Source organism: Phacochoerus africanus, chromosome 5 (assembly GCF_016906955.1).
Source record: "Phacochoerus africanus isolate WHEZ1 chromosome 5, ROS_Pafr_v1, whole genome shotgun sequence".
Classification (NCBI taxonomy): domain Eukaryota; kingdom Metazoa; phylum Chordata; class Mammalia; order Artiodactyla; family Suidae; genus Phacochoerus; species Phacochoerus africanus.
In genome coordinates, this window is record NC_062548.1 from 123,305,500 (window position 1) to 123,332,134 (window position 26,635).

Consider the following 26,635-nt stretch of genomic DNA (forward strand, 5'->3'; position numbering starts at 1 on the left):
CCTGCGCGGCGGGCGTGTGAGCGCTCACTCCTGCGGCGGTCCTCCGCGGTGGTGGGAGATTTCGGTGTCCCGCTTTCAGAGATCACAAATTCAGGGTAACGCTGACCCGACGGGCACATCCAGCCATTGACGTTTGTGAGCGCTGGCGTTGCCGACGAGGAAGACGGCAGCTCCGGGTTTAATGCCGGCTGGAGACCCTTGGAGTTTCTATGGCGTCTCGAACCCAACGCAGACGGGATCTGACAGAGGTCCCTGGGATTCCAGCTGGCAGGGATGGTTCGGCCGGGCCCTGCCCTAGATCAGAAATTCCAGTCCATCCTCAGCCTTTTCGGACAGGGTCTCTGAGGCAGAGGTCTCAACCTCCAAGCCGGGCGGAACTCTTAGAGGCACTGGCTTATCACCCACGCTCTGGGTCTGGCCGCGCTTTCCGGGTTGCCTCCAGAGCCAAACAGATGGTTGGGCCCAGGTTGCATACGTTTGCAATGAAAAATTCACTATGGACATGAGATATTAGGAAGGCGTCAAAGCTGATGTCAATGGCAGAGGAAGAATTAGAAGCTGTGTTTCCTTTGAGGTCTGAAGATCCAGTTCTAGCTTTTCCTAGCACATACAAGCTTCGGGCAAAGCCCCTCCACTTCTAAGCCTCATAATGGGGATGATATTTTTAATCGTCTGCCTCGTTTGGTTGATATAGAGGTCAAAGTCATATTTTCCCAATCATTTATTCACTACTTGAACCAAAACTGGACCCTAATGTGTTGCAGAATAACTTGGCATCTATGAAGCACCATGTAAAAGTATTATTAGAAATACTTCTCTCAGCATCCTGAAGTAGCCTGCCTCCCAAGCTGCCTTATTCCTAGGAGAATCTTCCTCCATCATCACTGTATCCTAGCCCAGGGAACCTGACAGGGGATGAAAGAAGGGTATCTCACCTGGACTGGTGGTCTTGAAACCTGGAAAAAAATGTAAGTGCCCTACTCACTAATCCTTTGAGACATGTGCTTAGGGAGAAAAAAAATCACTTTGGGGAGACTAAAGTGTGGGCAGGGACCTGTGTATGTGGCAGGGGTCACTGAATAAGTAACACGGGGTCTTTGACTCTGCAAATACCTCCTACTACATTCTCTTTTGGATTTGTGCTCGAGTGTCCTAGCCTACAGAAAAGCTGGTCGCACAGTACTGTTACATGGACACGTCTGCAGGAAGGTTACCCGGCCACCCGAGTCCTGGCATCTGCTGGTTCCAGCTCCACAAAAGGAATATAGAATAGAAGGACTAACCCAGAAAAGTGAGATGGGTTGAGATGAATGCAAGATGAATCAGTTGAGAGTTTGTTTTTCCTTTCCCAACACCAAGCTGGCTCTTAGTAGCTCAGCCATCTCTGGGGAGGGATAAAGCATAATTAACTTATTTTTAATGTTTGGTTTGATTGAACTCTTTGGCTAGTGAGATAAGATAAGGAGCTTTATCATGACAAGGGCAGGGATGGATTGCTTTTTGTCATTCTCAGGAATGGGTACCACTCGGGCCCTGAAGGTAGATGGTGGCTTGGGATGAGGAACTTTACAGGGGACATGAAAGAAAACTAGAGGAGATGGGGCAGGAGTGGCTAGATTCTCTGCTGCTCCAAGGACCAGAGATGGAAAATGAGCTCCCAGAGAATATGGGCCTTGCCTTGTGTAACGAGATTTGCTTGGCAGGTTGCTTTACTTCTTACTGATCTGGGTCAGGAGCTGAGCATCTTTGCAGTCAGAGTTCTCAGTGTCTCCCACATCTCACAGCATATAGAGCTTCTCCTGGAAGTGTGCAGGCAGGAGGCGGAGAACCAGAGCAGGTGTGGTCATGTAGCTATCAGGAACAGGCCCCATGGTCTCCTAATTGGTCAGATCAGCCAACACTGAAATATTTGAGCTGATACACTAAGGTGGGTGGGGCGGCCTGAAGAGTTCTTGCAAACTGTCACAGGGATCTGTGTATCATAAGAGCCATCTTTTTAATGATGAGGGTCATCTCTAGAGTTCGCTATTCTTTTTTAGTTTTCCACTTTCTTTGTCTGTTCATTCCTAACTTTGGCACTTAATGCGTTAAAAACTCCCACCATGATGATGGCAGAATTGCTGTTTTCTTGTTGTAGTCCTATAAAAGACATGTTTTTGCCTACAATTAATGTATTCCTGGAATTCCTGTTGTGGCCCAGTGGGTTAGGAGCCTGACATAGTCTCCCTAAGGATGCAGGTTTGATCCCTGGCCTTGCTCAGGGCGTTAAGGATACAGCGTTGCCACAAGCTGTGGCATAGGCCACAGATGCAGCTTGGATCCGGTGTTGCTGTGGGTGATGTAGGCCAGCAGCTGCAGCTGCAATTAGACCCCTAGCCTGGGAAATTCCATATGCCTCTGGTGTGGCCCTAAAAAGAAAAAAAAAAAAAATCAGGGCGTTCCCATGGTGGCTCAGCAGACAGTGAACCCGACTAGCATCCATGAGGGGATGATTTCAATCCCTGGCCTCGCTCAATGGGTTAAGGATCCGGCGTTGCGGTGAGCTGTGGTGTAGGTCACGGATACGGCTCAGATCTGGTGTTGCTGTGGCTGTGGTGTAGGCCGGCAGCTTCAGCTCCGATTGGACCCCTAGGCTGGGAACCTCCATATGCTGCAGGTGCAGCCCTAAAAAGACAAAAAGACCAAAAAAAGTAAATAAATAAAATCAATATATTCCTCAAACATAAACGTATTTTCAACGTACATATATAACCCCAAATTCGTTTGGCTCTTTACCACCTCCACCTCCACACTTCTCACTGCTCCTAGGCCTCAGTTGCTCACATAGGGGCACTAACTCTTATCAGCTTCTAGGTACCTGCTAGGAAAACCAGATCACCCATGAGCCCAGCCTGGTCCTTGTTCAGCAAGACCCTGTGGGAGACTTCTCAGTGTGGTGGTGTGGACAGTGGCAGTGCCTGGGACCTTAGCACTATGGGAAAATGGGCAACACTGATAGCGTTTCTCCAGCCAGGAAGCCAGGCAAGCTTTTGCCTATGGCAAATGATAAGTTTTATTTTAATTATCCCAAGTATGTATTTTACTGGGCCTGGGAGGAATGGGAGTGCTGGGGGAGGACATTGGATTTCCATATGTTCCCTCAGCTTCCACCTGCCCCAATATTTTAAACATTTCCAGGCATACAGAAAAATCCAAATAACTTATAATGAACATCAATTACCCACTACTTAAATTCCTCAATTAATATTTTATATACATGCTTTTTCACATTTATCTCCATCAATCCATCCCTCCAATTTTTAAAAATGAAAATTTACAAACATACCAAATAATTGAAAGAATAGCACAAGGAACACCCTCATATCTTTTTTTTTTTTTTTTGGTCTTTTTGCTATTTCTTGGGCCACTCCCACGGGATATGGAGGTTCCCAGGCTAGGGGTCCAATCAGAGCTGTAGCCACCGGCCTACGCCAGAGCCACAGCAACGCAGGATCCGAGCCGCGTCTGCAACCTACACCACAGCTCACGGCAACGCCGGATCCTTAACCCACTGAGCAAGGGCAGGGACCGAACCCGCAACCTCATGGTTCCTAGTCGGATTCGTTAACCACTGCGCCACAACAGGAACTCCTATCTTTCTCATACTGTCAACATTTGAAAATGTTTTGTTATCTTTGTTTCCCTCTCACTGTCTTTCTCTCTGAACTGTTTGTTTTGTTTTTACTTAACATTTGTTTTTTTAAATTACTCAAATGAATCTATCACATCTGTAGTTGATCATAATCCAGTTTCACAGGATTTCCATCCCATAACCCAAGCACATCCCCCCCACCCCCCAAACTGTCTCCTCCGGAGACCATAAGTTTTTCAATGTCTGTGAGTCAGCATCTGCTCTGCGAAGAAGTTCAGTCTGTCCTTTTTTTCAGATTCCACATGTCAGCGAAAGCATTTGATGTTGGTGTCTCATTGTATGGCTGACTTCACTTAGCATGATAATTTCTAGGTCCATCCATGTTGCTGCAAATGCCGTTTTTTCTTTCCGTTTAATGGCTGAGTGATATTCCATTGTGTATGTGTACCACATCTTCTTGATCCACTCCTCTGTCAACGGGCATTTAAGTTGTTTCCATGTCTTGGCGATTGCAAATAGTGCTGCAATGAACATCGGAGTACATGTGTCTTTTCGAGTCATGGTTTTCTCTGGATAGATGCCCAGGAGTGGGATTGCTGGATCAAATGGAAGTTCTATTTTGAGTTTTCTGAGGAATCTCCATCCTGTTTTCCACAGTGGTTGCACCAATTTACAATCCCACCAACAGTGTCATAGGGTTCCTTTTTCTCCACACCCTCTCCAGCACTTCTTGTTTGTAGACTTTTGGATGATGTCCATTCTGGCTGGTGTAAGGTGCTACCTCATCGTGGTTTTGATTTGCATGTCTCTAATAATGAGTGATGTTGAACATCTTTTCATATGTTTTTTCATATGTTTTTCATATGTATTTTGATTTGCATTTCTCTAATAATGAGTGATGTTGAACATCTTTTCATATGTTTTTTGGCCAGCTGTTTATGTCTTCTTTGGAGAACTGTCTGTTTAGATCTTCTGCCCATTTTTTGATGGGGTTGTTTGGTTTTTTTGGTATGGAGCTGAAGAAGGTGTTTATAAATTTTGGGGATGAATCCGTGGTCAGTTGATTCACTTGCAAAGATTTTCTCCCATTCTATGGTTTGTCTTTTCGTTTTGTTTAGGGTTCCCTTTGCTGTGCAGAAACTTTGAAGTTTGATTAGGTCCCATTTGTTTATTTTTGGTTTTATTGTCATTACTCGAAGAGGTGGATCTGAGAAGATGTTGCTGTCGTTTATGTCAGAGAGTGTTTGGCCTATGTTTTCCTCTAAGAGTTTGATAGTGTCTGGTCTTATATCTAGGTCTTTAATCCATTTTGAGTTTATTTTTTGAACTGTTTGAAAGTTAGTTCCAGACTTCATTGCATTTTGTCCCTAAATACTTCAGCACACATCTTTTAGGACAAAAGGCATGATTCTACACAACCCCAACATTATTATCATGCTGAAGAAAATCAACAATAATTTTATCTAATATCATCAAATAGCTAGTCTATATCAAAATTTCTCCAGGGAGTTCCCATCATGGTCCAGCGGTAATGAACCTGACTAGTGTCCATGTGGACGCAGGTTCGATCCCCGGCCTTTCTCAGTGGGTTGAGGCTCTGGCATTGCTGTGGCTGTGGTGTAGGTTGCAGATGTGGCTCAGATCTGGCATTGCTGTGGCTTTGGTGTAGGTGAGCAGCTACAGGTCCGACTTGACCCTTAGCCTGGGAACTTCTATATGCCGTGGGTGTGGCCCTTAAAAGCCAAAACGAAAAAAAAAAAATTCTCCAAACTTTCCAGCCTTTGAAATTAAAAAAAAAAATCATGATCATATAGGAAGAGATTTTAATGTTACATTTGTGTCTTTATCATCTTTTAATCTAGGACCATTTCCCATTATTTAAAACCTTTTTATTTTGAAGTAATTATAGACATACAGGTATTTGCAAAGATGGTACAGGGAGGTTCCATTTTCTCTCAATGGTTGCGTCTTGCGTAATGATAATACAGTATCATAACCAGAAATCAATATTGGTACAGCGTGTATATATTCTTATGCTATTTTTTTAAATAAACGTAGTAATAGTACAGGGTAGATTCCTGTCACCACCGCCACAATCAAGAGAAAGATTAACATCATCAGCACAAAAATCTACCGGTGTCATCATTTTACCAGTTTGAGTGAATGTAGAAACCTTACCCCCCATTGTGGACTGAGTGTTTGAACCTCACAAAATCCCTGGGTTGAAATCCTAACCCCCCATGTGATGGTTTTAGGAAGCGGGGCCTTTGGGAGGTAATTAGGTCGTCAGGGTGGAGCCCTCATGACTGTATGTATTGGTGCCCTTTCAAGAAGAGTCCAGAGAGAGCCTGCCTCCTCCCTCTCTGCTCTCCCCCATGTGAGGACCCAGCAAGAAGGCAAGCTGGCCATCTCCAAACCAGGAGGATGACCCCCTCCAGACCCTGGATCTGCTGGCACCTTGATCTTGGACGTCACGCAACCCAAACTATGAGAAATAAATGTGGTTAAGCCAACAAGTCTGTGGTGTTCTGTTATAGCAGCCTGAGCAAAGACTCCTCCTTTTAACGTCTTTCATCCTCCCCGTTTATGTTGTAATAGTATTAAATATTTCCGCTGCGTACGTTGAGATGCATGTCCCACAATGTGCTCCACCTTTTGCCCTGACCATCAAGTGTAATTTAGACAGCTCAAGGGGAGAGGTAGGGTCTATTGTACTTAGCCACGTTTTTGTTGTTATGATTCTTTCCTCCTTTTTTTTTTTTTTTGGTCTTTTTGCTATTTCTTTGGGCCGCTCCCGCGGCATATGGAGGTTCCCAGGCTAGGGGTCGAATCGGAGCTATAGCCCCAGCCTATGCCAGAGCCACAGCAACGCGGGATCCGAGTCGCGTCTGCGACCTACACCGCAGCTCACGGCAACGCCGGATCGTTAACCCACTGAGCAAGGGCAGGGACCGAACCCGCAACCTCATGGTTCCTAGTCGGATTCGTTAACCACTGCGCCACGACGGGAACTCCTGCTTCTTTCTTCTTGATGTTCCAGGTTTCCTTCTTTTGTCATTCCCATTCTGTTTTGAGGACCTTTTAAAGCCATTATTTAACAGTAGGTCTGGGTGGAAAATCGTCTGAATTTCCCTTTATCTAAGAAGTTCTTTATTTCTCTTTCATTCCTGAAAAATAATTTTACAAGGTACAGAATTCTAGGCTAACAGTTCTTTCTTTTCAGCACTTGAAAAATGCTGTGCTACAACGTTTTGGCTTCTATGGTTCTGATGAAAAATCCACTGTCAGTTGAATTGTTTTTGTCATTTATGTAAGGTGTCATTTCTCTCTTGCGGCTTTCAAGACTTTGTCTTTGAAGTTGGATTATGATGGTTCATAGTATGGATTTCTTTGGCTTTATCCATTTGGGGTTTTGCTCAGATTTTTAAATCTATTGGTTTTTGTCTTTTGCTACATTTGAAAACATCTTAACTATTATTCTTTTTCACATTTGAAAAATGTTCAGCCGTAATTTCTCCAAATACTTTTTTCAGTGCCATTCTCTTTCTTCTCTATTTCTTAGACGCTAATGACACAAATATTACAACTTTTGTTATTGTCCCACAGCTTTTTGTGATTCTGTTCACTTTTTCAGTCTATTTTCTCTCTGTTGTTCTAGTTTAGTTTCTATTGTCTCTTCCAATTCACTGATTATTTCCTGTATCCTCGCTATTCTGCTGTTGAGGTTTGTAAAACTTTCAATGATTGTAACTTTTAAATTCTAAATTTTCTTTATGGGTTTTCTTCACATATTCTGTTTCTTTGCTGAGACTTTGTTCTTTTCAGCTGTTTCAGGGGTTCATAATTGTGCACTGAAGTAGTTCTAGGATGGCTGCTTTTAAATTCCTGTCCAATTGCAACATCTGTGTCATCTTGATGTTGATGTCTGTTGATTATCTTTTCTCTTTCAAGTGAACATTTTCCTGGTTCTTGGTCTCACATGTGATTTCCAACTGCACCCTTGAAATTTTTGGGATTATGAGACTCTGGGCCTTATTTAAATCTGCTTTTTGCAAGTCTCCTCCAACTTGCTGTGCCACTGGGGAAGAAGGAGGTACTGCTTTCCTGCCACCACATGGGGTGAAGGGCCAGGCTCTCCCTTGGCCTCCCTTGGCACCCTGGGAGGATGAGGTGGCTCATTACTACTTGGTGGAGGTGAGATTTCAGTCTCCCCCCTTGACCTCCATTGACACCTCCTAGGCTGGGAGGGGAGAGGCCCAAGTCCCTGTTTGTTGCTTCTGCTGGGGGTCGGTGGAAGGCCTAATTAACTCTGGGTGATGGTTTAAGTTCGGCTTCCCACTCAGTCTTCTCAAATACACCTGGGTTGGGGAGGGTGGAGCACCTTTTCACAGCCAGGCAAAGCCAGAAGTCCAGTCTTCCCCCTCAGTCTTTGCTGATGGGTAATCTGTGGCTTTTTGGGTATCTTGTTGCATAAGTGAACCGATATTTGACTTCACAAGAGTGAAGAGATGGATTTCTTCACACATTTATCCACAAATTTCCTCATCCTGGGATTGCTTCTCCGTTATTGTGTTAAGGTGATCCTGAGTTGCCACTCTAATATGTTGTGTTATTTTAAATTTCATAATGCAAAATTATCACTATGTTTAGACATAAAACGCTCTGGAGTGACACTTTATTATAAAGTGATAAAACTTCTGCCTGCTCTCAAATGTTGGTATGTAGAGTCCCTATGGATAAAAAAAAAAAAAATTGATATTTCTAGATTAGTTGTAACCTCTTGAGTTTTTAAGAAGTAAAGCTGAGTGTTTTATTATATTGTTTATGAAAAGAAAAACATCTAATGTATCTAATGACCGGGAGCATGGATTTCTTTTTTGCCCTACTCCCTTGTCTGGTTTCCAGATAATAATTTTTCATAGAAATTTGTCCATAGAATTTTAAGCCTCGTAAAATTTTTGGCAATGGAATTTTAAGAAAATAACCAAATTTTCCTAAAATATTAGATTACTTTCCTTCTCTGTCAAAGTATTTCCTAAAGGGATAGGATTTTTTTTTTTCCTTCTTCTTCCAAAATTGTGTCTTATAGATTTCTTACTATTGCCTTGGTCAGGAAGAGAAATAATTACTAAGGCAAAAACTTCTCATCAGTTAATATTATTTATTAACGTCTATGACTTGTGCCAGAGAGTAGGCTAAGTGTGGCCTTTATACACGTCGAGATCGTCAGTCAGTACTTTTTACAGAGATGTGTTGTTACAACCTGATGTTCACTTCAGTCAGCTGGGGAAGACTTAAGGAGATAACCCAGATGAAAGGAACTGGGGAGCAGGGGACCTCTGCCTCAGCACCGTTTTTTTGCTAAACTTTGCTGGGTCACATCGGTCAAAGCCCCAAGCATCCCAGAGCCTCAATTTCCTTACCTATCAATGAGAGTAAAAACACACATCTCTTCTAACTTCTACAGTTTTTGTCAGAGGAAAATTTAAATTTGTGCCACCAATGTAGGTAATATTGTCAAAGATGATCTGCTTCTTTCTATTTATTCTTTAAAAAGTATCTGCAGTCACTTCCAACTTTTCAGCTGCTTTTGGTCGCAAAGATGTCTTAGAGTGAAGAGAATCCGAACGCTGCTGGCACAGCTGTAAGAAATTTTCAGACTTCGTATCCTCTACAGGACTGACTATGTCTGATTTTGCTAAGCGTGAGAAGCCCCTTTATTTTTCTCTCCTGGATACTCTGATCTTTAGTTGTTGGGCACTAGCTATGTTACCTTGCAGATTAAGGTGGAAGCCTTGCATGTGGTTTACAGAACTGTGTAGCAGACACACCTGGACTGAAATAGCTGTACTTAGAAAATCAGTATCATGTTTGGGAAATATGCTGAAGCATGTGGATATTCTGACTTGTCCCAGAAGCATAGTAAAAGCCAGCCAAATGCTCTCCAAGTAAGAACAACTACACAAACACAAAATTTGAAATAATGAATGCAAAGGTTTGAATCATAAATATTTATTTCTAGAGGAACAATGAAGGCAAACCTATTTCCAGTTTCAGAGGAGGATGGCTCAGTATTGCCGTGTCAAAATGGGAATTTCTGCACGAGGCCATCTGTAGGGGATGAGAAGCCCTGTCGCCACCCTCATGGTGGACAGGCTCTCTCCCTCCATCCCTGGGCTGGTTCTCAGGTGTGACAAGGAACTCACAAACATCTGTGCAGATTTTATCTTCTCTTCGTAATCTTCAGGGTCTGCAATTAGGGAGTAACCCAAAGCTGGGTATTACATGGACTTTAGCTGTGTAAGATGTTAAGGTCATTTCACAGTGGGATGCAAGGTACATTTTTGGCAGAAAAAAATGCAAAACAATGTTGAGAGTTTTTCTATCTAATATTGATTGACTTCCTTGCCATATGGATCACCCTGAGGAGTGCAGAAGGCCCCGTCCAGGAGGGCGTGGGGAGGGGGTGTCAGTGAGACTCTGCTGGTGTGGCCTCCGAGGAAGCAGGGGAAATCATTCTGCCCTTCCCAGCATGTTGGTTTCACTGTGTTCCACGGTGGGGGGACCATCTTCAGCCTGCTTGGCTGACATGAAGTTCTCAGAGGTGCCCAGAAAAATCCCCACGTAAATGTGCAGCCCGGAAATTGGTGTATCGCTGACTTTATACTTGGCGTGGTCCTTGAGATCTGCTCCCCGCTGGCCCAGGAGGCATGCCTGTAGCTTGTGCAAGGAGAATGTCTTGCCCGAAAGTATTCCCATTGGTGGTGGTTTCATAGAAACCTTTGAGTTTCCCTCCCTTTGAAGACAAGACCCTAATTTACTTCCCTTATCTTCCCCCCAGGCTTTCCCTCTTTCTCATGAAAACCATTGCTGAGAGCTGATGTTTAGGATGCAGACCTAGTGGGAAGAGCGACCGCATATACTGCGTTCTTACCATACAGAAGACACTGTCAGGAGACTGACATGCAGAGATGTTATTCTTTTTAATTTTTTAGATGAGGAAACAGAGGCTCAGAAGTACACATTAGCACAAGATCACAAGAACCCAGATTCTTCAGACCCTAAAGTCCTTGCACTCACAGGACCCTCTCCCGCCTCCCCGGACGTGCGGTTCACTGAAGTCTCCTGGATTCTGACTCCTGTGCCCAGAAGGAAGGACAGAGGGCAGGCCTTCACCTTCTCCTGGAGAGGGAGAGAGCAGCTAAGACTGTGGGCTGAGAAAGTGTTGGGCCTCCCAAGGTGTGCCGAGTGCAGGCCTGGGAATGATGAAGGCTGGGGTTCCAGCCTTGACCTCCAGGCGCAAGGCAGAGGCCCTCCTCCTGCCCCTAAGGGCAACCTGACAAGGTGTCTCATTCAGGCCGGAGCCCCCTCTGGGAGAAGGGGAGTGGGGGTGCGTGTGGCTGACCCCTGCCTGCACTCAGGCTCTCCAGACTCTTTTCCGTCAGGAGACGGTGCAGCTTGGTCGAGAGGGTGGTGCGGGTGTAAGAGGTTCCTGTGCATTTCTGGTCATTTCTCTGGCTAGAGTGTAAGCTGTGCGCCAAGTGATGGTGGGGCACCTAAGCTGGGCTTGTCATGGGCTGATGGCGGTGTGGAGTGTATGGTCCCAGATGGGTCTCTGGTGCTGTCCTGGTGGACCATGGCTGTGACTTTCCACTGCTCTTCAAAGGTTCATTTGTAGTTGAGGCACCAATGATCTGTGTGGCCGAAATATAGCTGGAGAAGGCAGTCGAGTAACTTAGGTCACCCAGACTAGACCCCTCACCTTCACTGTCTGGTCGGGGCCTCTGCCCCAGGTGCTGCTACAGAAACCTCACCCTTCTCACAGCACCTTATGGCTGTCTCTTTGCTTCGAGATGGCAGGTTCCTCGGGGACACAGGATCGTTGTGCTGGCCTCAGGATTCCCAGTGTCTTTGGTGACACTTGAGCCTGAGATGCTCCTCACTAAGGTAGAACCCAGACAACAGCTTTGGCCCAATTACAGGAATGAGGAAAACCATGGAAAGTGGGGAAACGAAGGTAACTGGTTGATTGAATCTCTGGGAAGTGTCTTTCTGCTCCTCTGGGCTGCGAATGAGAACCTTGAGTGTAAAGGGGAGTAGAAGGGACTGTCCATGCTGCCTGGACCCTGGCTCCAGCCAGAGAGCTGAGGCTGGCTAGAGCGGCTTCCCAGAAAAGGGACAGCAGCTTTGCTCTGGGGCAAATCCTATGTTGCCTTTTCAGATAATTTTAATCTGCTTGCGTGAAGGCTGTGCCTATTATTTCCATTTTACCTTGTATTTAAAGTGAAACCCGTGAAAATTCAGAAGGCAAATAAAGCAATCCTGCTAATTTCATGAAGATGAAACTGTAACAGCAGCTTTTATAGAGTGTGAGCCACTCTCTGAGAACCTGGTAGCCAGAGAAGGAGAAGGAAGAGGTGTGCTATGACTCATCCCACGAGGCCAGAACTTCCTCTAGCTTCCTCTAGCATGTAGAGATTCTGGAGGGAGGGGGAGCTCTGCTATGAAGGAACCTTCCAGAAACTGCAGCCCTGTGAATTTTCCCTTTGACTTGCCTTGTTTCCTTTCTCCTTGATGAGACCGGAAGAGTGACATGGCTGTCAGAAAACGCTGGTCCCTGTGGGTTGGCGAACATCTCCCACTGGTACCTCTGTGCCAAAGTTCCTCTGTGCCAGGGGGTCTGTGCCGAGGACAAGCCTCTGTCTGGTGCCCTGTGAGGCATGCAGCCTATCTCCAAAGCTAGTCGGAACGCAGGGGAGGGAGGGCCCGTCTGTCCTCTCAGTAATCCCCTTGTCACCGCCACCTCCGAAGCCTGCTCACCCCAACAGAGGGGATGTGATGGGCAGCCTGTCAAATAGATTGTGAGTGCATTAGCAGGATTAGCGGTGAAGACAAATAATTCAGTGTCCCAAAGTTCATTCCCAGCCTCTGAGTGGTCTGCTTGGCTGCCAGAGCGAGCAGGCGCAGGCTTCAGAATTCTTGTCACCTGAAGTTGGCCTCAAGTGGTCAGAGGCACAGTTGTCCCACTGTGTTTGACTTGTGGTTATGTGTTTTTATTCCACGACAGAACTGAATTCATAGTATTAGTATAAAATACTGTCTAAGGGTTCTTTAGCTTCTTACTGATAAACTAGCTGCAGTATTATAACAGCCCCTCATAACCAGATGCTTTGTTCTTGGCAGTGATGGAAGCATTAGCAATTTTATATTTTCTTGTTGAAGTCATAAACTCTCACTGTGGAAAAATTGGATCAGAAAAGTATGAAGGAGAAATTTAAAATACTTAATCCTTTCACCACCTATTTACCTCTGATACCATCGTGTTGTATTTTAAGGCAGTCTTTTGCCTATGCACATATATGTGTGTGTACACATATGTATATGCATATTTATACATATATGTACACATGTGTATATGCATATATATGTGTATATATATACACACACATATATAGAACAAAATTGCAATTATATTGTATATTTGATTTGGTTTCCTTTTTAAAAAAATCAAATATATCATCAACATTTGCCAGTTTTCTTGCACTTTAAATGAAAGCACCTATGAAAGATTTATTGTGGATATATTTGCATTAGTTTTCTATTGATGTGTAACAAATTACCAGAAACTCAGCAACTTACAACAATACCCACTTATTAGCTCACAGATCAGTAGTCAGGAGTTGGGGGTCTCTGCTCAGGTCTCAGAAGGTCAAAATCAAAGTGTCAGCTGGGCTAAGTTCTCCTCTGGAGGCTCTGGGAAGCATCGCTTCCAAGCTCGTTCTTGTCAGCAGGGTTTAGTTACTCGAGATGGTATATGGCCGAAGTCCTCCTGTCCTTGCTGGTCATAAGGTGGGGACTTCTCTCAGCAGCTGGAGGCCACCTGTCTTCCTTTGACATATGGCTCCCTTGATCTGCAAGCCAGCCACAGTGCGTTGAATCCTCATCGTGTTTTGAATCTCTGTCTTCTTCTCTGATCCACTGGAGGAAACTCTTTGCTTTGAAAGGACCAATGTGACTAGGTCAGGCCTACCTTAACCTCTCCATCTTAAGGTATACTGTGTCCTATAATGTGACCTAATCAGGGGCATAAATGCCATCGTATGGCAGTCACCGGGATGATGCAGGACATGTGTCTTTACTTACTGCAATATTATAATTTATTTAATAATCTCCTGGTTTTAAAAAACTGAGTGGCCACGATGCCGTAGTTAAGCCTACAAAGCATGGCTTTCTGGGTAAATGAGATATATTGCCACTTTGGAGCTTCATTTGGGAATCTTGCTTTTGGGGAATCAGACGTGAGAGTGGGGCTACTGCAGTCTTTTGCTGGATCATGGAATAGTTGGTGTGTTAATTTTCTAGGGTTACCAAAACAAAATATCATGAACTGAATGGCTTAAAATAATAGAAATTAGTCGTGTCATAGTTCTGGAGGCTAGAATCCTGAAATTAAGGTATCAGTAGGGCCATGATCCCTGTGAAATCTTCAGGGGAATCCCTTCCTCTCTCTTCTTAGGCACCGATAGTTAGCCGGCAGTCCTGGGGTATCTCTGCTTTGCAGCTGTATGACTCCAGGGTCTGCCTTCCCCATCAAGGCCATTGTTTCTGAGTGTCTGTGTCCTCTCATGGACATCTTATAAAGACACTGGTCATACAGGATTAGGGACTCACCCTATCTCAGTATAATCTCATTTTAACTTAACTAATTACATCTGTAATGATCCTATTTTCAAATAGGGTCACATTTGGAGGTTTTGGGTGTTAGGACTTTAGTATATCTTTTTTTTTAAGGGGATACAATTTAACATTTAATGATTGGTATAGAATATTAGGTGACTATCTTAGTGGAAACTGAATGGACGTCTAAAATAGTAGGCCTTGAACCAGAAGCAGATGACACAGGCAGTTATTTCAGCAAAGATTGGGAAAGCTGGCTGGGCTTTGGGGTAGCTGGTGGTGCCGGGCCAGGTTTGACTCATAATTCCTGAAAATAGGACTACAGTAATAGCAATGTCCTGGGGTTAAGGCCATGCCTGAAATTTCTTGATGTAAAGTTTTGGCTAGTGGCCCTGAAGTTTGGTGAACTGGGTGCCATAGACAAAGGGCAGATACAGCTCCGGCTTCTCTGACAAGCGGTTCCTGGAAGCAGTGACTATGTATCATGGTGGAAAATGTGTTTCCTCCTCTCTTCTGTTTTGTTGTTGACTTAAGTTTGATCTTTTTAGTTTGAAAAGTGATTTCAGTTTGTGATGTTTGGTAATTTTCACATCCACCCTGTGAAGTTAAAATTACTGTTTCCTTTGAGGTATATAGTGAAGTTAAGTATTAGTATCCAAAAACTGCTAACAGGAAGAAAAGTAGATATTACTGTTCTTGTTTTACAGATGAGAAGCTAAAAAAAAAAAAAAAAAAGGTCAAATTGTCTCATGGCACTTGTAAGCTGTAGCCCTGGGACTAGGATTCAGGGCTGTGTCCTTCCGAGTCTTGGGCCTTGTCCCCACACCGTGCTGCCCAGCTGACCACTAAATCGGACCTGCCTAGAGAATGTCAGCATGAGGACAGCACAGGGATGCCGGAAGTCCCACTCTCAAAAGTATCTTCTAGATGCAGTGCTGTGTGACCTTGGAAATTCAGGTTAATTTTCCTTGGCTTCATTCACTCATTCATTTACTCAACAATGTTTTTCTTATAATTTCTTTTTTTCCCCAGTTTAATTGAGGTATAATCGACAGATAACACTGCGGAAGTTAAAGTTATACAATTTGATGATTTGATACATGTATGTATTGTGAAACTGTGTGCATTAGATCCTCAGAACTTATTCATCATGTAACTAAAGTTTGTACCTCTGACCACTATCTCCCCATTTGTCTCACACCCAGCCCCTAGCAACCACCGTTCTCCTCTCTGAGGTCAGCATTTTTAGATTCCACATATAAGTGAGATCATGCAGTATTTTTCTCTCTTTGTATACTTTCTTTACCTATTTCATTTACCAGAATGCTTTCAAGTTCCATCTCTGTTGTTGCAAATGTCAAGATTTCTTTTTTTTTAATGGGAAAATGATATTGAAATGTTTACATTCGTATCTCTTTATCTAATGTGTGGTATAAAATAATGTTTCCTTTAGTCATTCATCCATCGATCACTTTTGTGTTTCCGTGTTTGAGTATTGCGACTGATGTGGCAATGAATGGATATCTCGTCAAGATGGTAATTTCATTTCCTTCAGAAATGAAAGTGTCATATCTCAAAGTGGGATTGCTGGATTAAATAGTAGTTCTGTTTTTATTTTTTCAAGGAAACTCCATTCTGTCTTCCATAGTGGTTGTACCAGTTTACGTTTCCACTAACTGTGCGCAAGGGTTACCGCTTCTCCACCTCCTCACCAACACTTGTTATCTCTTGCCTTTTTGATAATAGCTGTCCTAATAGGTGTGAGGTGGTATCTCATTGTGTTTCTGATTTTCATTTCCCTGATAATTAGTGATGTTGAGTGCCTTTTCATGCACCTGTTGGCTATTTGTAGTCTTTGGGAAAATGTCTGCTTAGGTTCTCTGCCTGTGATTTTTATTTATTTTTTATTTTTTTTATTTTTGTCTTTTTAGGGCCACACCTGTGGCATATGGAGGGTCCCAGGCTAGGGGTCTAATTGGAGCTGTAGCTGCCGGCCTACATCATAGCCACAGCAATGTCGAATCCTTAGTCCTCTGAGAAAGGCCAGGGATTGAACCCACAACCTCAAGGTTCCTAAGTCAGATTCATTTCCGCTGTGCCATGACAGAAACTCTTTCTGCCTATAATTTTAATCAGACGATTTGTTTTTCTGCTGTTGAGTTGTATGAGTTACTCTCCTTCACCCCCAACATTTTTTGTTTTTGATGTCACAATTTGCATCCTTTTATACTGTGTGTCTATTAACAAATTATTTTAGCTATCATGTTACTCCTAATCTGCAAGGTTTCTGCTGAGAAAGCCTCTGATTAGCCTTATGGGGGGTTCCCTTGTATGTGATTTTTTTCCCCCTCTTACTTCTTTTAAAATTCTCTCTTTGTCTTTGATTTTAGACAGTTTCATTAAAATGTGTCTTAGAAAAAGTCTTTTGAGTTGAAATTATTTGGAGATGTATGAATTTCATGAGCTTGGATGTCCAGATTTCTCCCTAGGGCTGGCAAGTTCTCAGCCATTATCTCTTTAAGCTTTTACCCCTCTCTCATGTTCTATTTCTGGGACTCTACCAATACATGATTTTTTTCTCTTACAGTTCATGTAGGCTTCTTCAATCTTTTTCCTTCTGTTTTATTTGTTCTCCTTTTACTAGACAATGTAAAGAGATCTGTCTTCGACCTCACAGATTCTTTCTTCCACTCAGTTCAGTCTGAAGTTGATGTACTCTGTTACATTTTTCATTTCACACATTGTATTCTTCAACTCCAGAATTTCTGGGGTTTTTTTTTTTTTTTTTTGGTTGTTCTTGTTGTTGCTCATAGTTTCTCTCTCTCTATTGACTTCTTTTTATCATTGTTTTCTTCATTTCATATAGCTGTCTTTCTGCATTTTCTTGTAGTTCTGAATTCCCTTAAAACAACTATTTCAATTTTTAATTAGGAAGATCTTAGATCTCTATTTTTTTGATGTTGGTTACTGGAAAATTATTGTGTTTCTTTAGCGTTGTCATGTTTCCTTGATTTTAAAATTTTCTTGAGGTTTTGTGTTGCTCTGTTTGAAGAAGCAGTCACTTCTTCCAGTCTTAACTGATTGGCTTTTGGAGAGAAATGCCTTCCATCATCCATGTTAGGCATTCTGAGTCTTTTTCAGCTCTTTTCTATACTCCGGCTCTACAGTTCTTATTTTCTCTTGGAGGGGGAATTCTTAAGACTGCAGTCCTTCTTTAAAAAACTGAAAAAGATAGTGTGCCTTCTCTCAATCCTGTGAAATCACGCTTGGTGCTGTCAGCTTCCCTTTTGCTTTCCCTGGGATTGTGTTGAATTCTTGTGTGCTTTCTTAATATCCTGTGGAGTTGTTATGTCTTTCTACATGTGCTCACTAGTGGTCTGCAAACACTTGTTCTTGGTGCCATAGGGGGCCTCCTTAGGGAGATGGACGCAGGGTGGGGTGAGGTTGTGGAGCATCGGCAGTGTCTGTACCAGGAAGGATCCTGTGGATAAGATATTCCCAGGGGCTCATTGGTGGACTTCGTGATAGAGTGTACAACACAGTTAGTAGGATCCATGTTCCTTCGATGTTGTCTAAGACCCTGGCTCCTGTTCTTCCCGCCATTTCCCACTCCCGGTTATATAGCACATCTCAGAATTCTGGATGGGGTGGTAAAGAACTGGGTCTCCTTGGTGGTGCACACACAGCTGGGGAGGCTGCGGATTCACTCACATGCTCACAGTTTCCCTTGTGGGGGAGATCACAGGCTGATGAGGTCTCTCTTGGCACTGAGCTGTGCTACCTTGGGGAAGAGTGCTGGGGGTAAAGTGAAACTGATCCTCTTACCCTCTTTAAGGCTTCCAATCTTGAAATTTTTTTTTTCCTCCATCCATATGCTGGAACTTCTCCACTAGACTCCTGGACTTCCACAGAGGCACCCTTATCTGTATCTAAATCAGTATTCTTTGGGAGGAAGATGGTAGAAAACTCTTATTCCACTGTACTGATGATGTCACTCTTTTAAACATTTATTTCCTGAGAACTTTTATGCCAGGCACTGTTCTAGGCACTGTAGCAACAAAAGACAAAGTGCTTGAGGAGTTTGTCTTCTAGAATTTCATTGGTTTCATTATTTGTAAAGAGGGGGTAAAAACATATATGTCTATTTAAGTTGTGAAAAGTAAAGAAAATAATTTATGTAATGAGCTTAGCTCATGTCAGGCACCATTTAATTTTCAGTAAGTGTCAGCTATTTATATAGAGGTCACACAGAGTGGGAAGTGGGTCTAACTCTTGACTCTTTTCGAACTGCAGTGCCTCACCATGGGGAGGGCACTCAGTTACTGGGAGGAAGGTTGAATTTTGGAGTGTGGGCATGCTAGAATGTGGTGTTTTCATGAGGGCAGTGGCAGGGCGTCCCAAAGAGCAAGGTTTAAAGGACACACACCAAGTTCATCTACTCATTTGACATATGCTTGTCTGCTCCAGTTGCGTACAGCTGTGGCCAGAGGTGAAGGATTCAACACTGCAGAGCTCAGAATCGGTGAGGACCACAAGTGATGCAGCATAGTTGCATTACGTGGAGTGCATTGCTGGTTTTACATTTTGTTTTCCCTCAAAGGCCCATTGTATTAGATGCCGGTCTTAAGTTCCTATAAGCAGTGTTAACCCCAATAGAAAACATGCCACCCGCCCAAAGCTAACATAGTTTAAGAAATGTAATATTTTATATGCATCACATTTTAGAAAGCTGTTTTTTGTTGAGGAAAGGGGTAACCACTACCGGACATTTTACTTTGCCTTGGGGATACAACTCTGAGCGTTGGAGTTTATACTATAATTTAGCTAATCTGCTCAGATTCAGCATCTGTACTCCTTTAAGTGGCATTTAATGTTACAACAGGAAATCTTTACTGTTTTCCTATCATAAAGAAACATTACTAGACTATGCTGTATTATGTGCTCAGATTGGCTTGCCATCTCTGGTGAACCGTAGAAGTGGAAACAGATAGTGAGTGGGGAGGGGACGCTTGCGTGATCAGTCTTGTATCCCACAGGGTTATAGGCCGCAGCATGCATGTCAGACCCACAGATCAGGGCCCAAGTCTTTCTAGATCTCCCTGCGAGGGAGAAAATGATATCTGTCTCACATTGGTTGTGATGCTTAAATGAGGTAATATGTACACATAAACCTGGTACATGAAGGGTATTTAGAAAAACAGTTTACTCTCCCCCTTTTATTTACTGCTTTTTGAATTCAGCTTTCTTCAGTATTTTAAGAAATCAGTTATCAGATCAGCTGCATTAGTTTCTTATTCCTAGCAGGAGGATCTGGCACACGGAAGGGATCAGTGGGGTCCCTGGTGGGATGTGTTGTTTGTATTGTTTGATATTGTAAGGTGTTTCATGCCCAAGTCCCTTGTTGGAAGCAATGAGGGGTGGGTTTGGAGATCTGGTGCTGTTTCCTAGTTCTTGAGCAGCACACACAGACAGGTTAGACGTAGCTGTTAGGCCCTTTCCAGGTGAAGCTCAAGGGAGAGTTATTCCTATCCTATATTTGAGCTCTCGAATGCACATGCCCTGCCTTTAAATCCACCTTTCAAATGCTTGGTCACCTTCTATGTGCCTGGAATAGTACCAGCGTCTAGAAATTCAAGGAAGAATTAGATATTCCCTACCCTTGGGAAGTCAACAGTTGAATAGGAGGGAATGTGCTGTTTAGACAGACACAGTTACACACACACACACACACACACACACACACACAGTTATGCATACATATACAAGTGTGCACGCGTGTGTGTGTATTTTTGGAGGGGAAACCCTCAACTAGAGAGGTACAAAGATGTGACTGTGGCGCCTATGTTTTACATGTCAAAATTAGGATCAGTGGTCTGATGAGAACATAGGTCCATAGAAAGTCAAAGGAATAAATGCTTAAAGTTGAGGCAGTTCCAGAGTCAGGGTTGCTTCCTTAAGAGGTAGCCTTGTCCTCAGTGAGTTTACAGTCTCCTTAAAAGACAGTCATGTGAACATCCCAGGATAAAGGGAGAGTGCAGCTCTGTGAGGTGTGCCACAGAGGCAAGAGGAGGACCCAGAGGGCTGTATGGCCCCTCAGAGGGAGGTGAGGAAGGAGAGGGTGAGAGTTTAGTGTCAGTTAGTATCAAAGGGCTGTGGGAGAAGAGGGAGTGCTGGATCTGGAAGGATGCTGTAAAAAGGCCTGGCTGCAATCTTGTCTAAGCAGGGAGATCAAAGAGCCTTTACTAGATTTAAAACAATGAGGCACACATCCTTGGGGAGCCAGGTGCTCCTGTGGCCAAGGACTTTGCAGCTTGTCTGGCTGGCTCTCAGCAACATGGTTGAGAACAGACATGCGGGACTGATTAGAAAACTGCTGTGCTTGGGAAAAAATGTACACATCAGAGACATGAAAATGAAAACATGCAAGCGTTTGTAAGTGGAATGTGCCTATCATCGTGGTTTACGTGCCCGAAGACCTTGCGAGCAACCTGTAGCTGTGGCTGGGGAAAACATGTCTTGAGGGCCCCTTCTCTCTCCCTTGCACACTGATGGCTTTCCTTGGACAGCACCTACATTTTTATCATAGCTTCCTTTCTGAGATAGAACCTTCCTCTCCTTGATTGTCATCAGGAGGTGAACTGGTAGCCCCCTAAGCTTGGGCTTCATCAGACCCTCAGGAGGAAGTCTTATGTGTGCATGTGTGCATGAAGACGGTAGAGCAAAGCCATCAAGGACCCACTCTGGGGGCTTATTGTTATTGACATTTGGAAAGTTACTTGAGCTTTCAGAGCCTTAGATTCTTCATCTGTACATGGGATAATGATACCTATCTTGCAGAGTTCTTGAGAGGACTAAACATGATAACAAATAAATTAGGTTATTATAATGCTTGACGTATTGGGTATTCACTACATCTCACCTGTTATTATTGTTATTTGGGGGTAAAAGGTGATTTAATACGGGTACATTCTGGGCATAGTGAGAGCAAACCTAGAATCTTTTTGTTGGGGGGGCAAACAAGCATACACATTGCTGTCCATAGTGCTGAACCGTCCTTGTCTAGGCCATGGCTGCGGCTCTCAACCCAAGGCCACTGTGGATGCTGCTCAGTCTCTCCAAGGAACTCTGAGCCAGGAAAGCTGAATGAAGAGACCCAGATGGTAGAGAAGTAAACCAGCAGTGGCTTTTGGATAAGTCACTGAGAAATTCCTATGGAGAGAAAAAGACATTTGATTCCCTTTTAGATACTTATATTACCGAGAACCCCCACCAAAGCTCACACCCTAAGCTGATGTAGCTGAAAATGCTGATAAAGGGAAGACGTGTGTTAAGTGATGGGAGGTGGTGCAAGGGTTATTGTGAATGTGAATTTGGGTAGTTAGCAGAGCAGTAGAGATTAAGTGAGGTATCATTATCAGTTGGGTTAAAACAACATTTTAGTAGACATTTAAAAATTGTGGCTTGGTGAAATATTTATAATTTTTACAATATCACAGAACACATACAACCAATATTTTATAATATACGTGGTCAATTTCATATACTATTGAAAACTTAAGGACATTTCTGATTGTAGTACATTTTTTTGGAGTGTGGATTTTTTTTTTTTTTTTTTTAAAAAGGGCTGCACCCATGGCACATGGAGGTTCCCAGGCTAGGGGTTAAATTGGAGCTGCAGCTGCTGGCCTTCACCACAGCCACAGAAACACGGGATCCAAGCCACATCTGTAACCTATACCACTGCTCATTGTAACACCAGATCCTTAACCTGCTGAGCAGGGCCAAGGATGGAACCCTATCCTTATGGATACTAGTCAGGTTCATTACCACTGAGCCACAATGGTAACTCTGAGAGTGGGAAGTTCTTCTTCTTTTTTTTTTTTTTTTTGTCTTTTTGCCTTTTCTAGGGCTGCTTCTGTGGCATATGGAGGTTCCCAGGCTAGGGGTCCAATCGGAGCTGTTGCTGCCGGCCTATGCCAGAGCCACAGCAACGTGGGATCCGAGCCGCATCTGTGACCTACACCACAGCTCATGGCATTGCCGAATCCTTAACCCACTGAGCAAGGCCAGGGATCGAACTGGCAACCTCACGGTTCCTAGTCTGATTTGTTAACCATTGAGCCACAAAAAGAACTCCAAGAGTGGGAAGTTTTGAAGGGCAGTTATGTCCCCCATATTCCTGTCCTGGGGTGCTCTACTGATGATTCTGGATGTTTTACTCTCTCTGTAGCCTCTTTCCCTCCTCTTCTCACAAAGGCCCAAGCTGCTGGGGCAGCTTGGCTAACCTGCCTCCTAATGTCTACCCAGAGTCAGTTTATCCTTCCATCCATCCATCCATCCACCCATCCACCATAAATGACTCAAAGATGCAATTATTGAGCATCTATGGCATACTGTATATTCTGGTGCTTTGTTGTATATTTTGCGCCAAGAAAGTAGCTCATTTAGTCTGCCTGTTATCCTGTCAGACCCTGACCTTTGACCCAACCCCTCCAGGATCTGCTGGTATTGTATTTATTCTTTCATTCAATAACATTCAGGAATTTCCATTGTGGCTCAGCGGCTTAAGAATCTGACATAGTGTCTGTAAGGATGTGGGTTAGATCTCTGGCCTTGCTCAGTGGGTTAATGATCCAGCATTGTTGTAGCTGTGGCACAGGTCACAGATGTGGCTCAGATCCAGAATTGCTATGGCTGTGGCATAGGCCAGCAGCTGCACTCCAATTTGATTTCTAGCCTGGGAACTTCCATATGTCGCAGGTAAGGCCATAAAAAGACAAATAACAATAACAACAACATTCATTGAGTGCTTCTTATAAGCCAGCCTCTGATTTAGGTAGCAGAGATACAGTGATAAATACTGCTATCCAGTGGCTGGGTTACTGAAAAAGACTTCTGATTAGTTCTGTTGTTGGTCATTGATCTCCTGCAGTTCTTTGTACATACAGCCAGAGGTCCTTTTAAACCTATGTCTTATCATCATTTCTCTGTTCTTAGTTTCCCAGTAGCTTCCCACCTCACTTGGGGGCTAAGTGGTGGAGGTGATGGGAAGAATTTTGTATCCTCTTTGTGTATTTTGACAGCATAGCCTATAGGACTCGCCGACAGGTCTGAAATTGGGTAGGAGTGAAAGAGTGGAGTCCAATAATATTTCCAAGGAGTTTATCCTTAGCAGCTGGGAAGAGGGCTGCCAGTTACTGCATTGGAGGAGACTGACAGGAGCAGATTTGAAAGTGAAAATTCCCAATCGTGTTTTGGACATGAGAAGTTTGATACACCTATTTGGCATTCAAATGAGGAGGATGAGCGTGTAGTTTCTGTGGAGGTCTGGAGTTCAGGCTGGGGATGCACATTCTGCAGTCATTAGCCTACAAAGGGCATTTAAAGGCTCATGTCCACATAAGACTCACAATATAGAGGGGAGAAAAGTGCACAGGACTGAGTCCTGGAGCACTCATCATGTAGAAGGTGGGGAGATGAGCAGAGGCGGGAAAAGGGCTGAATAGGAAAAGGTGAAGAACTTGGAAATAAGCTCCGTTTGGAAGTGGGTTGTATCAAGGGAAAATATAATTCAATAAGGAGGCTGGAGTGAGGGCTGAAAATTGACTCCTGGAAGTCACAGGAGGTCTTGACAAGAGTTGTCTTGGCAGAATAGTGAAGTAAAAAGCCTGACTAAATTGTGTTCAAAAGAGAATAAGAAGAGAGGAAATGAGAAAAAGTAATGACAACTCTCTTAAAATAACTTGGAATGCGTCAAGGAATCTCAAGGTTTACAAAGGGCTAACCATGAAAAAACCTGGAATAGCTTTGTTGTTGCTCTGTTGTCCCAACATTTGCAAGTGCTGCATTGGTCTAGAGATGGGCGTCCAGGTGTGAGTATCTCTCAAAATTAGCTGGGAAAGTGCCGAGTCAGCGAAAGGCTACTGCACCCACGGCTTCTCTAGGAGTCACTTACGGCTTATCATACAGAGTTGCTCCAAACAATAACAACAGCAACAGTAATAATAGCAACAACTTGTAATAGCACATCAGCGTTCTTTCTCCATGCTAAGCATTATCCTAAATATGAGTCATGGATTATCTCCTTTAATGCTCATCTCCCAATGAGGTTGGTATTGCTGTTACTTCTGTCTCACAGACTCAGTGGCTTATGGGCAGAACTATAATCCTTTGGAATATTTAGTGAGACCCTGATTTGAATTATTATTATTTTTTTTTTAGCGTAGGCATTATTTTAAGACTTGGCCAAAGAGCAATGGCATGAACTGTTTTTTCAGAAGCAATATTAGGATAAGTAAAGGCTGTATTCCTTAGTGACTGCTACGTGGATTGACATCTCACTCTTTCTTCCTACTTTGTTTCTTCTTCTTCTTTTTTTTTTTTTTTTTTTTTCTTTTTAGGGCTACACCTGCAGCATATGGAAATTCCCAGGATCAGGGTCAAATCGGAGCTGCAGCTGCCAGATTACGCCTCAGCCACAGCAACACCAGATCCAAGCCGCATCTTGCAACCTACACTGCAGCTCACAGAAATGCCAGATCCTTAACCCACTGTGCGAGGTCAGGCTATGTCGGGTCCTGAACCTGCTGAGCCACAACGGGAACTCCCCTACTTCATTTCTTACTCATGTCTTTTGGAAATAAAAGTGCCTTTTTAAATGGATGCTGCCTGGCCATGAATAGACAAGCGTGCCATCTGCAGGGTGAAGGTGGCCTGTCCTTTTTGCTGTGGTCCATCCCCTCTTGGACTCCCCTCTCTGATGTCTGAGCCTTTCCTGGCCCCTCATGGAGTGAAGGATTTGCTTCACCCGGAAGCAAGCAGAGTGCAAAGAGAGGTCACCGGTTCCTATAACTCTTAAGACCTTAACTTTCAGAAACATTTCAGAAATGTTTCCTAAACATTTACAAGAAGCAAGAGGTATTTTGATAGGCTTATAAACTTTATTTAGTTTTAACAAATACTGAAGTTACTGCTTTACTATACCAATAGGAATTAAATGTTGTGCTGTAAAGTTAAAGGCCAAAATAGTTCAGATAGCTACAGCTCTAATTAAGACCTCAGTGCATGGTGGGACGTGGGGAAAGTAACACTCACAATCTGTGGTCTATTTTTTTTTTTTTAAAAGCAGTGTGGCTACTCAAGTTCCATTTATTTAAAAGAGCCTTTTATGTAAAACTTGAAGAACTTTAGATTCATTAACAGCAATTGTAGGTTTCTGTAATGGTGGATAGGTCCAATGAAAGGGCTGGATGAACAAATGTGAATTGACAATGACCTCCAGAAATTAGGAGTTGTTTGAAACCTGTTAATATAAAATGTTTTGTACAGAAGCTTTAATCTTTTTCTCCTTGAATAGAATTAAGTACTCATTTTTTTCCTTTTTCTTTCTGACTCCCTTTTCCTCCTTAGATGCATACACATATAATCATGCAATTTCATATTTATTCCCAAAGTGTGGTTTTCTCTGTACTCATATTTCAATGCATGTTTTTGATTGTTTTTATCCTGCAATAATAATAATAATAGTTGTTGTTATTAATGGAAATGCATTGTAGGTATTGTGGATTTCTCCCCAGCTTTCCTGAGGTGTAATTGACAAATGGAAGTAGAGAAAGTGTAAAATGTGATGATTTGATATACATATCCATTGTGAAATGACAGCCACATTTCAGCTAACATATCCATCACCTACCTCTTACCTTTTTGGGTTTTTGCTGTAAAACACTTAAGATCTACCCTCTTTGCAGATTTCAAGTATGCAGTAATAACTTTAGTCATGCTGTACATTAGATCCCCAGAATTTCTTCATCTTATAACAGAAAGTTTATACCCTTTGATCAACATCAGCCTCTGGCCACCATGATTCTGCTCTCTGCTGCTGTGAGTCTGACATTTCTAGATTCTACATACAAATGAGATCGTGTAGTATTTGTCTTTCTGTGTCTGGCTTATTTCACTTGGTATAATGTATTCCAGTTTCATCCATGTTATTGCAAATGGTAGAATTTCCTTTTTTGGGCTGAATAATATTCCTGTGTGTGTATGTACATTACATACTGTACACATGTGTAGATTGTGTGTATATATGTATGTTGTCACACGTATTATGTTCTTTATCCATTCATCTGCTTATGGACACTTGGATTGTTTGCATGTCTTGGCTACTGTGAATACTGCTATTGTGTGTTAACACACACTCCTCCAAATGACTGCTTCAGACTTCATATCCTCCACTAACCCAGTAGGAACAAACCAGAAGTTAAGTAAAACATTTAAGGAGGATTTTCTTTTCTTGCTTTCCCTCTGAAGTTTTTGGAGATTAAAACA

The 26,635-nt window shown here is 43.1% G+C and overlaps 1 long non-coding RNA gene across 1 annotated transcript in view; it reads left to right on the plus strand.

The window, feature by feature from the left end:
* LOC125128320 (uncharacterized) overlaps window positions 1–26,635 on the plus strand; it is a 159,843-nt gene continuing 133,208 nt past the window's right edge. The window contains exon 1 of the long non-coding RNA XR_007135201.1: window positions 1–968. This is a non-coding gene — a long non-coding RNA (uncharacterized LOC125128320). The remainder of the gene's footprint in view (window positions 969–26,635) is intronic.